Source organism: Rhinatrema bivittatum, chromosome 16 (assembly GCF_901001135.1).
Source record: "Rhinatrema bivittatum chromosome 16, aRhiBiv1.1, whole genome shotgun sequence".
Taxonomy (NCBI): Eukaryota; Metazoa; Chordata; class Amphibia; order Gymnophiona; family Rhinatrematidae; genus Rhinatrema; species Rhinatrema bivittatum.
Window position 1 is genome coordinate 11,760,359 of NC_042630.1, and position 13,319 is coordinate 11,773,677.

At 41.8% G+C, this 13,319-nt stretch overlaps 1 long non-coding RNA gene across 1 annotated transcript; it reads right to left on the reverse strand.

The window, feature by feature from the left end:
• Positions 1-4,346: 4,346 nt before the first annotated feature.
• Positions 4,347-9,906, reverse strand: LOC115078072. Its single transcript, XR_003853062.1, has 3 exons — positions 9,872-9,906; positions 5,712-5,912; positions 4,347-5,059 (listed from the first exon to the last, which is right to left on the reverse strand). It is a non-coding gene; the product is annotated as an uncharacterized LOC115078072 (long non-coding RNA).
• Between the last annotated feature and the right edge of the window lie 3,413 nt (positions 9,907-13,319).

Sequence of the window (13,319 nt, forward strand, 5' to 3'; positions counted from 1 at the left end):
AACACGCTCTACACCCCTCCTGCCAAATCCGCTCTTAGGAAACGAGCCCTTTCTACAGCTGGTCCTCCGCAATGGAATGCACTCCCGCTGGATCTCCAGCAAGAACGATGCACGACAACCTTCAAAAAAAGACTCAAAACGTGGCTATTCAGTCAAGCCTTTCCTCATTCTCAGATGACCCATCCTTCCTTCTAGACACGCTAACTTCCGGACCAGCTCTCAGTTTTTACGTCTCGGTCCTCTGAACCAGACATAGCGTCGCAGACAGGTTTAGTTTTAATTTTTTAATTTTACTTTAATTTTAATTTTAATTTTAATCTTTAATTGTAATTTTAAACTTTTAGTTCTACCTCCACCTCTGTTTTATTGTCTTCTCTCCTTTTCACCCCCCCCCCCCCCCCCCCCCTAATTTCACGCTTTGGTCCATCACCACCCAGTTTTTCATTGGTTTTGTTCACTCCGACATCATCTTCTAGCGAAGTTAGCTTTGGTTTTCCAAGTTAGATTTCAGAGAAATGTGACTTTGTTTGGTGTTTTATAACAGTTTTTTAACAGTTACTCACTCTCTGGAGGAGCTCAATATTTATCTGTTCCCCTTGTTCCCAGTTACCTGTATCCCTTGTTCGATGTAATGCATTCGCTTTATGCTGTTTTTCGTTTCTCTGTAAACTGATCTGATATGTTCTTTTGTACATGTCGGTATAAAAAAGTTCCAAATAAATAAATAAATAAATATCCATTCAGTATTTACATTTTAGATGATGATCCAGAGAAATGTTCTATAGCCATGATTACAATTCTTCTTCTTAGAGATATGATATTTTCTGACTGTGTTTAAGATAGTTTCCAGTCATCTACATTTAGTAGATGCATTGCCTTGATTAGTTGATTACCTGATAGTAGAGTTATTCTGTCAGCTTTTGGGTGCTCTACTAAATAAGCCTACTAGGGATGTGAATCGTTTTAGGACGATTAAAATTATCGTCCGATAATTTTAATATCGTCTTAAACCGTTATGGAACACAATACAATACAGATTCTAACGATTTATCGTTATAAATCGTTAGAATCGTGAGCCGGCACACTAAAACCCCCTAAAACCCACCCCCGACCCTTTAAATTAAATCCCCCACCCTCCCGAACCCCCCCCCAAATAACTTAAATAACCTGCGGGTCCAGCGGCGGTCCGGAACGGCAGCGGTCCGGAACGGGCTCCTGCTCTGAATCTTGTCGTCTTCAGCCGGCGCCATTTTCCAAAATGGCGCCGAAAATGGCGGCGGCCATAGACGAAAAAGATTGGACGGCAGGAGGTCCTTCCGGACCCCCGCTGGACTTTTGGCAAGTCTCGTGGGGGTCAGGAGGCCCCCCACAAGCTGGCCAAAAGTTCCTGGAGGTCCAGCGGGGGTCAGGGAGCGATTTCCCGCCGCGAATCGTTTTCGTACGGAAAATGGCGCCGGCAGGAGATCGACTGCAGGAGGTCGTTCAGCGAGGGTTCCGGCGCCTCGCTGAACGACCTCCTGCAGTCGATCTCCTGCCGGCGCCATTTTCCGTACGGAAAATGGCGCCGGCCATACGCGTATGGCCGGCGCCATTTTCCGTACGAAAACGCTTCGCGGCGGGAAATCGCTCCCTGACCCCCGCTGGACCTCCAGGAACTTTTGGCCAGCTTGTGGGGGGCCTCCTGACCCCCACGAGACTTGCCAAAAGTCCAGCGGGGGTCCGGAAGGACCTCCTGCCGTCCAATCTTTTTCGTCTATGGCCGACGCCATTTTCGGCGCCATTTTGGAAAATGGCGCCGGCTGAAGACGACAAGATTCAGAGCAGGAGCCCGTTCCGGACCGCTGCCGTTCCGGACCGCCGCTGGACCCGCAGGTTATTTAAGTTATTTGGTGGGGGATTTAATTTAAAGGGTCGGGGGTGGGTTTTAGGGGGTTTTAATGTGCCGGTTTTTCGATTTTTCGATATTTTTCGATTTTTAACGATTTTTAACGATTTTTCACGATATTTTACCCCCCCAAACGGCAACAATACGATTCCCTCCCCCTCCCAGCCGAAATCGATCGTTAAGACGATCGAGGACACGATTCACATCCCTAAAGCCTACTACAAAACAGTCATCACTTTAAGACTGAATTTTCTATCAAACAATTTTATTTATTTATTTTAGATGGATCCATGCCCAGTGACATCACAGATAAGGAAATCCGGTATTTTATTGATGGAGGATATGCAATCAATTTACCGTATCCTTGCATTCTAAGAAAAGGGCAAAATGTGCAAATCATCATCTCTCTTGAATTCTCGGATCCTTTTTTGGTAATGGGCAAATGTTAGAATTCCTACCATAAAGTATAAACAGTAAATCAGATTTTCAGCAGGAATGGGCCAGCTGAACCTTAAGGGTAAATTTTAAAAGATACACGCGGATGTCCATGTGTACGCACTACTCGGCATGAACACATGGACGCCCGATTTTATAACATGTGCACGCAGGTGTGCACATGTTATAAAATCAGGGGTCGGCGCACGCAAAGGGGTGCACACTAGTGCATCTTGCGGGCGCCGATGCACATGGCCTTCATCCGTTCCCTCCCAGGCCTCTCCAAAACCAAGATTGCTTCTTCTTTTTCCTTATGGTGTGGCATCCTCATTAATCCATTTTTCAAATGATAGCTGTGAAAGACTTGTTCTAACATCTGCTTCTCCCTGTTTCATTCCTTCAGAATATTAAGGAAACTGCAGTTTACTGCAAAACACATAACATACCCTTTCCCAAGATTGAGATAAATCCAGATGACAAGTCTAATCCCAAAGATTGTTACATTTTTGAAGGTGAAAACGTCCCAACTGTAATCCACATTCCTCTCTTCAATAGGGTCACCAGTGAAGGTTTGTTCTCATTTATTCTAAGGATCTCTGCACAATAGTGAATTTATAGAAAAATTTCCCCTTTCTCTTGTCATGAGCTTTTTTCCAAAATCCTTTCCTGTTCATATTTTTCAAGTTGTAATAATCATGTCATGCCATAGGGAAAAAAGATGTGTACTCTGAGATGCTATAAACAAATCTGTTTACTATTAACATCTAGACCCACCCAAAGTCCCTGATGGTCCAGCAGAGGGCCTTGGAGCGGGAGATCACTCTCAGGACATCGGCTGCCAGTAATCAAAATGGTGCCGGTGGCCCTTTGCCCTTACCATGTGACAGAGGCTACCGGTGCCATTGACAAGCCCCTGTCACATGGTAGGGGCAAAGGGCCACCGGCATCATTTTGATTACTGGCAGCCAATGGCTCGGGAGCGGGAGAACACTCCTGGGCCCCCCGCTGGTCCACTAGGGACTTTTGGTGAGTCTTGGGGGATTGGGAGGGTGGGGGAGCTGTGCACAAATACAGTATAGTACACATGCATTGAGCCAGCTTTCTTGTGCTGTCTGGCATAAATTTCTTGACCTAAAAATGAGTATATACGGTATTTATTTATTTGCTTGCTTATTTATTTGAAAAAATGTATATTCTGCCACTTCCATATCATACACAGGATGGATTACAAACTAGGTTTATTTTATTGCTGTAAACAAGTTTTGAATATTATTATTTTCATCTTTGCATGTATATATGAGGGGGTGTCAGTAAATATGTATACTTTTTATTGTGTTGATGATATATCTAAAATCACTGAGCTCAATAGTCAAAGCTATTTAGCCAGATAAGCAGGACTTCTGCAGCTAAGTAACAGCCCCTCAATATGCGCCTGTGTTCAGCAGCCACCGCTTAGCTGTATAAGTCACTTATATGGCTAAAAGGTTAGCCGCATAAGTTATGGGCAGGCAGTAGGCAGATCGGAGTGAACTAAGTTAGCTGTACAACTTATGCGGTTAACTCCCGTTATTCGGACTTAGCCGCATATGTTGTACGGCTAAGCTAGACGTGCCAAAGAGCAGATCTAATCTTAGCCAGTTAGACTTATCCAGGTAAGCACTCAGTTATATGCATGTATTCAGCCCCATAGCCAGGGCTATGAATATACATCGTAACTTAGCCGACAAGGTTTAAAAACTAGTATCTATGGAATGTCATTGTCCAAAAGCAGATTTTAACCAAAATATGAATGCCAAACTCAATTCTCCACCATATTGATGAATAAAACTGTCATACTTTGCAGGACACCTAGTTTACTCAATTGTGTTTTATAGTTTGATAAGAAGGTTAGCTCTTTGGTACCGTGATTTACTGTGTCCTACAAGAAAATTAATTTCCTGAAGGAATTCTGACCTCTGCAGGATGTGTGATAACTTTATTTGAATCAGATGAGCTTTTGATAACACTCACACAAGTCCTCCTTTTTATTCCAATTGTCTTGTGCAAGCTTATCAGGATGCATTACTCTGTTAGACATAAGGCGAGCCTATAAATATTGGGAAAATTAGACACACAGCAACTTATCTTTGACAAAATTTCCACTTGGTAGGCTCCATCAGTTTAATTTCCCCATAACTGAGATTTTCCTAAAATGCTTCTTTTGTGAAGTGGATGTACGCCTGAACCAGTTTTGCCAATTTTTACAGTATTCTGCAACCTTCCCCACCATGGTCAAAAGACACAGGAATCTGATCACTGCTGATTCAAAGTTTCTCATGCTCTTGTTGCTTGCTTGTTTCTATCTGATTAGGTAAAGTAAAGCAGCAGAATTTCCAGTTTAAGTTTTTCCGCCTGCAATACTCCAAGGAGGAAGTCAACGCCCTGATAGATGTGTCCAGGAAGAACGTAAGCAACAACATCCAGAAAATCAAGGACGCAATTCAGAAGAAATGTCAAAAGTACTAATTGGTTTGGACCTCTCCAAATCGTTCCATAGCTTATGGAAAAAAAGAACCCCAAAGCCCCTGATGTTTTAGTAACAAATTCTTTCACGAGATCTTTGCATGCATGGTGTGAAAATGTAGATCTTCCTGCTTTCAAATTATTTTTCAGCTTCTTTAAAGTAAAAATGTTCCTCCTTACTGTCTCGACCAAAGCCTTTTACTCTGCATTATTTCTTCTGGTTTGCCTACATACATTCTGAGAAATACAAAGAAGTAGTCGGGATGGGGAAAATACTGTAAATACGTTTTTCAACCATTCTGACAAAAAAAAAATCCCTCTTTTAAAAAGAAAGACCTTCTGCTAGCAAATCCTGACATGGGCACTGGTAAATTTGGCAGGATTTGTAGAGCTGCCTGGTATTTCTGTAGATTTGGAGCAGATTTCCCTGAAATCTGTGGGGAAACTTTGAAACTTTCAGGGGAGATAAGTGGATTTTGTTCAAACCCCTACCAGGCCGAAATCTTGCCATATCGCTCTTGAATTCCAAGATCAGAACCTAAAATGTCAGACATAGCTAGTTTTATTTGCAAAAACCTATTGCTTCCTTCTTGGAAAGTTTTCTCCCACAGTAGAAAAATTGGAAACAGCAACCTTTTTCTTAATGCTCACTCCGTTCATTAATTCTCAAAGGAAAGGACTCGCTAGAAGATACAAACTAATTATTTATAGCCATACAATGTTGAAAGCCTCTTTAAGAAAAATCCCCTCCATATTGTTTAATTACTACTTTCATTGGTTTTGATGTCTGACAGACCATCTGGTTCAGGTGAAGTCCCATCTGTCAGCTGCCACCTCAAACTTGATTTTAACACTCATTCCTCAACATGTTTTAAAGTTTTTAGCTTACGTTTTGTGTCCAGCACTCTCCTCTTTCCCCTCGTGACTCATCACACATAGAAGCTGAGAATCAGATGGCACAGAAGGACCCAAAGGCCCACCTAGTCTTTGTCAGTTTCATTTCTGGTGCAGTACCATGGACTTCAGTTGACCTCTCTCGCTCCCCTCACTACATACATGAAGATTACATGACTCACATAGATGCGCATACCTAGAAAAAATGTTGTACATACTCTATGTGGATATATGGACACGTACAAAAATATGTAGGGGTATATGCTTATTCCTACATAATTTTACAAACAGCAGCATATATAGTTACAAATATTGGGGCAGATTTTCAAAGACCTATGCGCGCCGGGCCTATTTTCAAAAGGCCCAGCGGCACGCGTAAAGCCCCGGGATGCGTGCAAGTCCCGGGGCTTGAAAAAAGGGGCGTGGGTGGGGCAGGGGCGGCATCAGCGGCTCCTGGCACAGCGGCTATTTGCCGCTGTGACAGAGATCGTGTGCCGACAATCGGCTGGCACACGCAACTTGCGCCTGCTCAGAGGCAGGCGCCAAAGGTAAAATAAAGATCGGGGGGGTTAGAGTAGGGCTGGGGGGAAGAGGTGGGAAGGTCAGGCTAGGGGGAAGGGAGGTTTCCTCTCAGGCCGCTCTGATTTCGGAGCAGCCTGGGAGGGAATGGGGGAAGACAGCGTGGCTCAGCACATGCAAGTTGCATAACTGTGCACCCCCTTGCACGTGCTGACCCTTGATTTTATAACCTGTGCGCGCAAGTTATAAAATCGGGTGTACATGTGCGCGCACCGGGTGGCGCGCGCACATGTATGCCCTCGCGCACCTTTTTAAAATCTATCCCATTTATTTTGTCACACATTGCAAATAAATGCACATTTACATAATATACTAAACGTCTGAATATAGTTACATATGTTAAGGTAAAACAACAAAAATCTGGCAGCAACCCTTTAAATTCAAGCATTGATGGATATGCCGAGGGTAGCAGGAAACTCATAGGAATTTCAATCACCTCTGTTCCCTTGGTAAACATTAAAAAATAATAATAATCCTTCCTGACCCAAAGGGCTGAAAAGGGAACAAATCCCTGAATCTGGTAGCTGTTGATCCTTCTCAGATTAGAACAACCAGCATTAGCCTTCATGCTTTGGGGGCACTTCTAACGTTTCATGTCTAATGCAATGATTAGACTGTACCGGGGGCAGCATGTTATAAAAGTAAGTTTGAAGAAAGAAAAAGCTTAACATTTCTGATATGTGCCAAAACCATTCCTGTAATTATTCATGTCCCTTCTAGATCTCCCTTTTATCTGGCTTAAGGCTTGATTTGTTAAGCTTTTTCTTCCCATAAAGACAGAACGGGGGGGAAAAAAAAGCCTAATAAATCAGATTTTTAGATTGTAATTGTGCACAAAACAGGAATCTTCATTACCAATCTTACTTGTACAACTTGTGGTTATCATTTATTGCATCTCTCCATTAGAGAGGGTCATTGTTTATTGCCATGGAAGGGTTCTAATCAAATAAAGATATTGGCATCCTATTGATCTGCTGTTTTAGAATTTACACAAAGGCTTGAAAAGAATGTTTGTTGAATCTCAGATAAACCGTAGATGACTTCTGCTGAGCCTTGCTTCTAAGTTGTGACAATACATAAATTGTAAGGTTTTTTCTAGCTTTAAAACTCTCTAAATAAATGTATTCATGGGTTGACAGGATGAGCTGATGCATGGCACTTTCTAAAATGCAGAAATTTATGTGTGTTGTTTTGGATGTGAAGCAAAACAAAACAACATGTCATTACGGCATCCCTAAAAATAATATATCAAAGACAAAAATAAGTCCTCTAGCGTTATAATACCACAACTGTAATATCCATGACCACCTTATGTATCGTAGTATAATAATCAGTCACACATATCATAGTCAAACTTAAAGATTGAGTATGGGAACCTCATAACAATGGGCTAATCGCATTCCTAAAAGCTCTCAACATAACACATAGTTACTAGCCCTCAAATTTAATCATCGGTCCCATAACATAGAGCTTTGTCATTTTTTTCTGTATTTGAAAGTTGCAATTAAGATAACCCAAGTGGTAAGTGAAACTTATATGCTGAAGATTCATATGTATCTAACCAACGCTGAAGAAATATGTGCGTCAAACCAGTGAAACCATTGTGAGCTGAAAATTATTGTTGAACATAACCTCACTGAGGATGTTGAAACTAACAAATACCAGATGAATAAAGAATCACTTATCTTGTTGAAAATGTCCCCAACATGAGCCATGTTTCAGAATCTTCCTGCCTCAGGAAATACTTGAATATCTTCATGAATTGACCAGTGCTTGCAAGTAAGAACGTCAGATTTGCACTTTACAGTGTGTGATGGTTGACTGATGGTGTGATCAGTGTGATCACACTGAACGTTCCTCAAGTTATATAAAGGAGCATCCTCAATTCACTGCAAAATATGAGCCTTAGAACTGAATGGGGAACAGGAGGCGAAGTGCTTTCATCCATTACAAGCTAGCTCAAAGACAGGAAACAGAGAGAATTCAGTGGTCAATTTTCTCAGTGGAAAAGGGTAAACAGTGGAGTGCCTCAGGGATCTGTATTGGGACCGGTGCTTTGAAATCTATTTATAAATGATCTGGAAAGGAATATGATGAGTGAAGTAATCACATTTGCAGATGATACAAAATTATTCAGAGTGGATAAATCACAAGCGGATTGTGATAAATTGCAGGAGGACCTTCCAAGACTGGAAGATTGGGCATCCAAAAGGCAGATGAAATTTAATGTGGAGAAATGCAATGAGATGCATAAAGGAAAAAATAACCCATGTAGTAGTTACACAATGTTAGGTTCCATATTAGGAGCTACCACCCAGGAAAAAGATCTAGGCATCATAGTGGATAATACATTGAAATCGTCGGCTCAGTGTGCTGCAGCAGTCAAAAAAGCAAACAGAATGATAGGAATTATTAGGAAGGGAATGGTTAATAAAATGGAAAATGTCATAATACCTCTGTATCGCTCCATGGTGAGACCGCACCTTGAATACTGTGTACAATTTTGGCTGCCGCATCTCAAAAAAGATATAATTGCGATGGAGAAGGGCTACCAAAATGATAAAGGGGATGGAACAGCTTCCCTATGAGGAAAAGCTAAAGAGGTTAGGACTGTTCAGCTTGGAGAAGAGACGGCTGATGGGGGATACTATAGAAGTCTATATAATCATGAGATTTCTAGAATGGGTAAATGTGACTTGGTTATTTACTCTTTTGGATAATAGAAGGATTAGGGGACACCATGAAGTTAGCAATTAGCACATTTAAAACAAATTGGAGAAAATTCTATCACTCCATGAATAATTAAGCTCTGGAATTTGTTGCCAGAGGATGTGGTTAGAAAAGTTAGTGTAGCCGGGTTTAAAAAAAGTTTGGATAAATTCTTGGAGCAGAAGGCCATTAACTGCTATTAATCAAGTTGACAGGGACTGATTTTAAAAGCTGGGCAGTACAAGTGCATTTTCAAAACAGCCCAGCCAAGCACGTTATCTCCCAGTATACGCAGAAATGCCGGGCTTTTAAAAAGGGGCGGCCTGGGGGAGGGCCCGTGGTGGAGGCAGTACCATTTTGTGAAGCACGCGCTGGCAGCTGTCCAGCATGTGGAAGTTACTTCAGCTCTTCAGACGAAGTAAGTTCCACAACAACAAAAAAATAGGTTAGTTAGGGTGGGTTTAGGGGTCGAGATAGAGAGGAGAAAAGGGAGGAAGGTGAGTTAGGGGGATAGGAAAGTTCCCTCCCAGTCTGTTCCTTTATTGGAGTGGACTGGGAGGGAATTGGGCAAAGGCCCAATTGCATCGCTGCGTGTTTTAAACAAACCTCCCCCCCCCCCATCCCTTGCAGGCTTGAGTCAGCATCCACGTGCACATTTACGTACTGAGATAAAATCAGGTGCGCATGTATGCACGGGTAGCCGATTTTATAACATGCGCATGGTGACTCTGGGAACCGTGCATGCATGGGCGCCTGCCATGGGAAGGATGAAACAACTTAAATAGGGCCAGACAGATTATAAAGATGATTAATTTGAACCCAATCTAGATACACTGATGAAGTAAGCACACAAAACTGGATACTCACGTCAGAGAAGAAATGGCGGAATTCCTGGACACCTGGAAGAGAAAGCCAAGACATCAAACATCAAGTTCCTACTATGACAAGCAGCACGTTCCAGAATAGAATTTGGGGCATAAATCCGGAAGGATAGAATTTACTTATCTGATCAGCAATTGACGCATCTCAGTTCTGGAGCCCGGAAATGGAATAGAAATAATTTTAAAGAAAGAAACAAGAGACTTCATTTAAAGGTTTGTAAATTAATTTAAACTGAAAGCTATTTATAGTTTTAAACGCTCGTCCATTAATCTGTGCTAAATTTACCTGTTGAAGTAACACCTTTCATGAATCAGATTTACAACTGATAATATACAATAATAAATCTTGATTTTGTATGTAAATGCACAGTCTTAAACTCACATTTATATACCATTTATTTTTAAATCCCGGCCTCTTCTCTTTATATGCTGGTGATCCATTGACTGTGTGAGTTCTAGCTTCTTATTTTATTTCAGGTGTGACTAATGAGAAAGCTTCTGTAAAGAGTCAAGAATTTGAAAAACATGTGAAGCAACATTTTAGGAAACCTGGGACTCCTACAGCACCATGTAATAGGAGTGCTTTGTCTGTCTATAGATGGCTTAAACATTTTTTTGTATAAGCAGGAAATTTCAGTGAGGTCAATGCCATTTAGGCGAATAACTTAGTTATCCATCTAAATGGCAAGGTTTTCTTAGTCAGCTCCCTATTCGGCTAGGTTATAACTAAACTCTAGCAGGATAAAAAGAAGTGGTCTGAAGTTATTTTGGGGAAGAAAGTTATCTGGCTATCTTAGTCAATTTTCAACTATAACCGGTTAAGTTGTCTGGCCTTGTGTGGCCAGATATCTTGCTACTTATCTGGATATCTTCAAAAAATATCCTGGTATAAAGATCCTGGCTACTAGGCAGTCTCCCCAACACCAGAGGTCCTCACAGCTCTAGCCACCTCCTTGATTTTACCCTGATGCAGCAAGGCTAGTCCTATTTAGCCCTACCTCTCCCACAACTCGCTGCCTCTTCATCGAATCAACTTGGCTCCTTGCATTGGCCCACTTTGCCTTGCCTTGCTATTGCATGGCTTCTGTGGCCTTCTTGCTTCACCTTGTCCTGTGGAATCCTTGGTCTCCATGTCTTGCCTTGTGGCCTCCTTGGCCTTTTTGCTTTGTCCAGTGCCATTCTCAGCCTTCTCCCCTTGTCCTGTGGCCTCCTTGTACATCTTGTCTTGCCTTGTGTTCTTTGAGCCTTCTAGTCTCGCTGTACCATTCTCTATATCCTGTTTAGACCTCCTTTTTAGTTGCTTCCTTGTTTGCTTAGTTCCTGGTTACCTGTGCCTGTATTTCCCCTTGACCTATTCCTGTAGTTCTGCCCAGTCCTAGCTTTGTCCTGTCCAGTTCTTGTTTTGTCAAGACCTTGTCTTCTCCTGCCTGGTTCTCCCTGTGGCTTCCTGCTTCCCAGGGACCTCTAGTTCCAGTCTCCAGTTGCAAGCTTCACCTCCTGATTCAGCTCTCATCTCCAGCTCCTGTCTGACTCCAGTTCCAGTCCTGGTCCTCAGTTCTAGCCCTGCCTTCTTCTCCAGTGTTGTCTCCAATTCCTGTCCTGCCTGGCCACTATCATGTATGTACTATGACAAGAAAGACCTGCTGGCCCCCAGAACCTGAATGTTTAACCCAAAGGAGAGGAGGCTGGCCAGGCGGAAGACCTTGCCCTGTTCTGTTCTGAAGTCCTGTACCACTCCTGTTAGGGGAATACCTAAATAATGACCAGGTTAGTAGTTCTCCATTAAAAAAAACAACAACAAAAAAACAACCTGTCACAGGCTTTCCAGTCTAATTCCTACCTCCCAGCACAAAAACATATCTATTGGCAAGGATAGTCCCAATCCCTTCAAATGTTTAAAATAAATAGCAGCACTACCGGGTCTTACCCTCCAGCCTTCCCCTTTCCTCCCTGCTAAATATAAAATCTCACTTTCTCCCCTCCCCCAGAAGTAATTGAAGTTATCTGGCTAACTCTAGTTGGGTAATTTGTCTACTAGCTGCCTTTCTTAACATTATCCCCAATGCTTTTCCATTTCTGTCTGGTGATTAACTCATAGATTACAGTAGCAAGATTGCATTTATCCAGGAAATTACATAGTTGGTGGATCTGATGCAGGAGTAGTTTACTACTTTTGATATGTGGAGTTCCAATATGAGGTTTCAGGATGTAAGTTGGTACCTGCTAATGAGGGAAGCACTTGTAAGGGGTGATCTTGGCAGTTGAGCCAGAGGAGTTCCAGTTTAGATGGATTTAGTCTGTTTAGTTCTGTGAAAAATTCTATTAGACAACCATATGAGGGTGGTTAGTTAGATGGCTAAATATATGGTACAGTGACCTGTGGACATTGGACAATTTCATATCCAATATATTGAAAGATGCATGACTGCTTTCATATTTTGAAGACTCCCACTTTTGTGGTTTTCTATCTTTGGCCATCTAACCCCACTTAGATGCTTAGCTTGTTGCTTTGAAAACATATCTCACAACTAACTAGGTTGTGAAATTCTTAACTGCATTATAATGATCTAAGTAGGAATTCCAGATGTTAATTACTGTTACAAGATTAGAATGGCAGAAATCATTTTTTCCTTCATAAACTAACAGTTGAGAGCCACCTTGTACGAAATATAGCCTTTGATATGCACAGGAAATCCAAGCGATAAGTTAGCGACAAAATATATCATAGAACTGATTGAAAAGAAAATCAATATAGAATATTTTGCTACTTGAATTCTCACTGCACTTTAACAGTTTGATTTTCATTTTGTTGGACAGATTCTCTATTAGAAAAGTAAACAAATCCTGTATCAGGAACAACTATGAGCAAAAATGACATCTTTCCTGGTATTTATTCTTATTCTTATTAGCCTTAAAAGTAGTAATAGTAGTGGTAAGGGTGTGAGATTTGTTAAATAGGAACCAAAGTAGTTGGAAAGAAATGAATCATTTATTCAGTCATGGACATTGTTGTTGATTACCTCAACTGACCCAGATAGTGCACAAATGCACCGCTGCATCATGATGTACACGGATCTCACTTCAGAGCTGATGAACTAACCTGGGGAATCATTATTCGATTATATGTTGGATAAAATTAAGTCCTTGACTTTTACACACAGGACATGGCTTAAAACTCTAAGGATAAAGAAGCTGCTGGTAATATAATCCTCGGCTCGGTGGTAATTTTCTTTAAGAAAACAAAAAAAGAACAAAAGAGGATACCGGCTTAGGATCAGCTGCAGCCTCCACCTTGCACTTTTTCCCCAATGAGAAAAAGGAAGCAAATTGTAAAGGTTGCAGGTCAAAGGCCTAATGATTCGGGGTTGGCAGAAAAATCACCACTGCCTCTGGTGAAGGAGAGCAAGTCAGAGGCGAAGCGGAAGGAGTGCAGG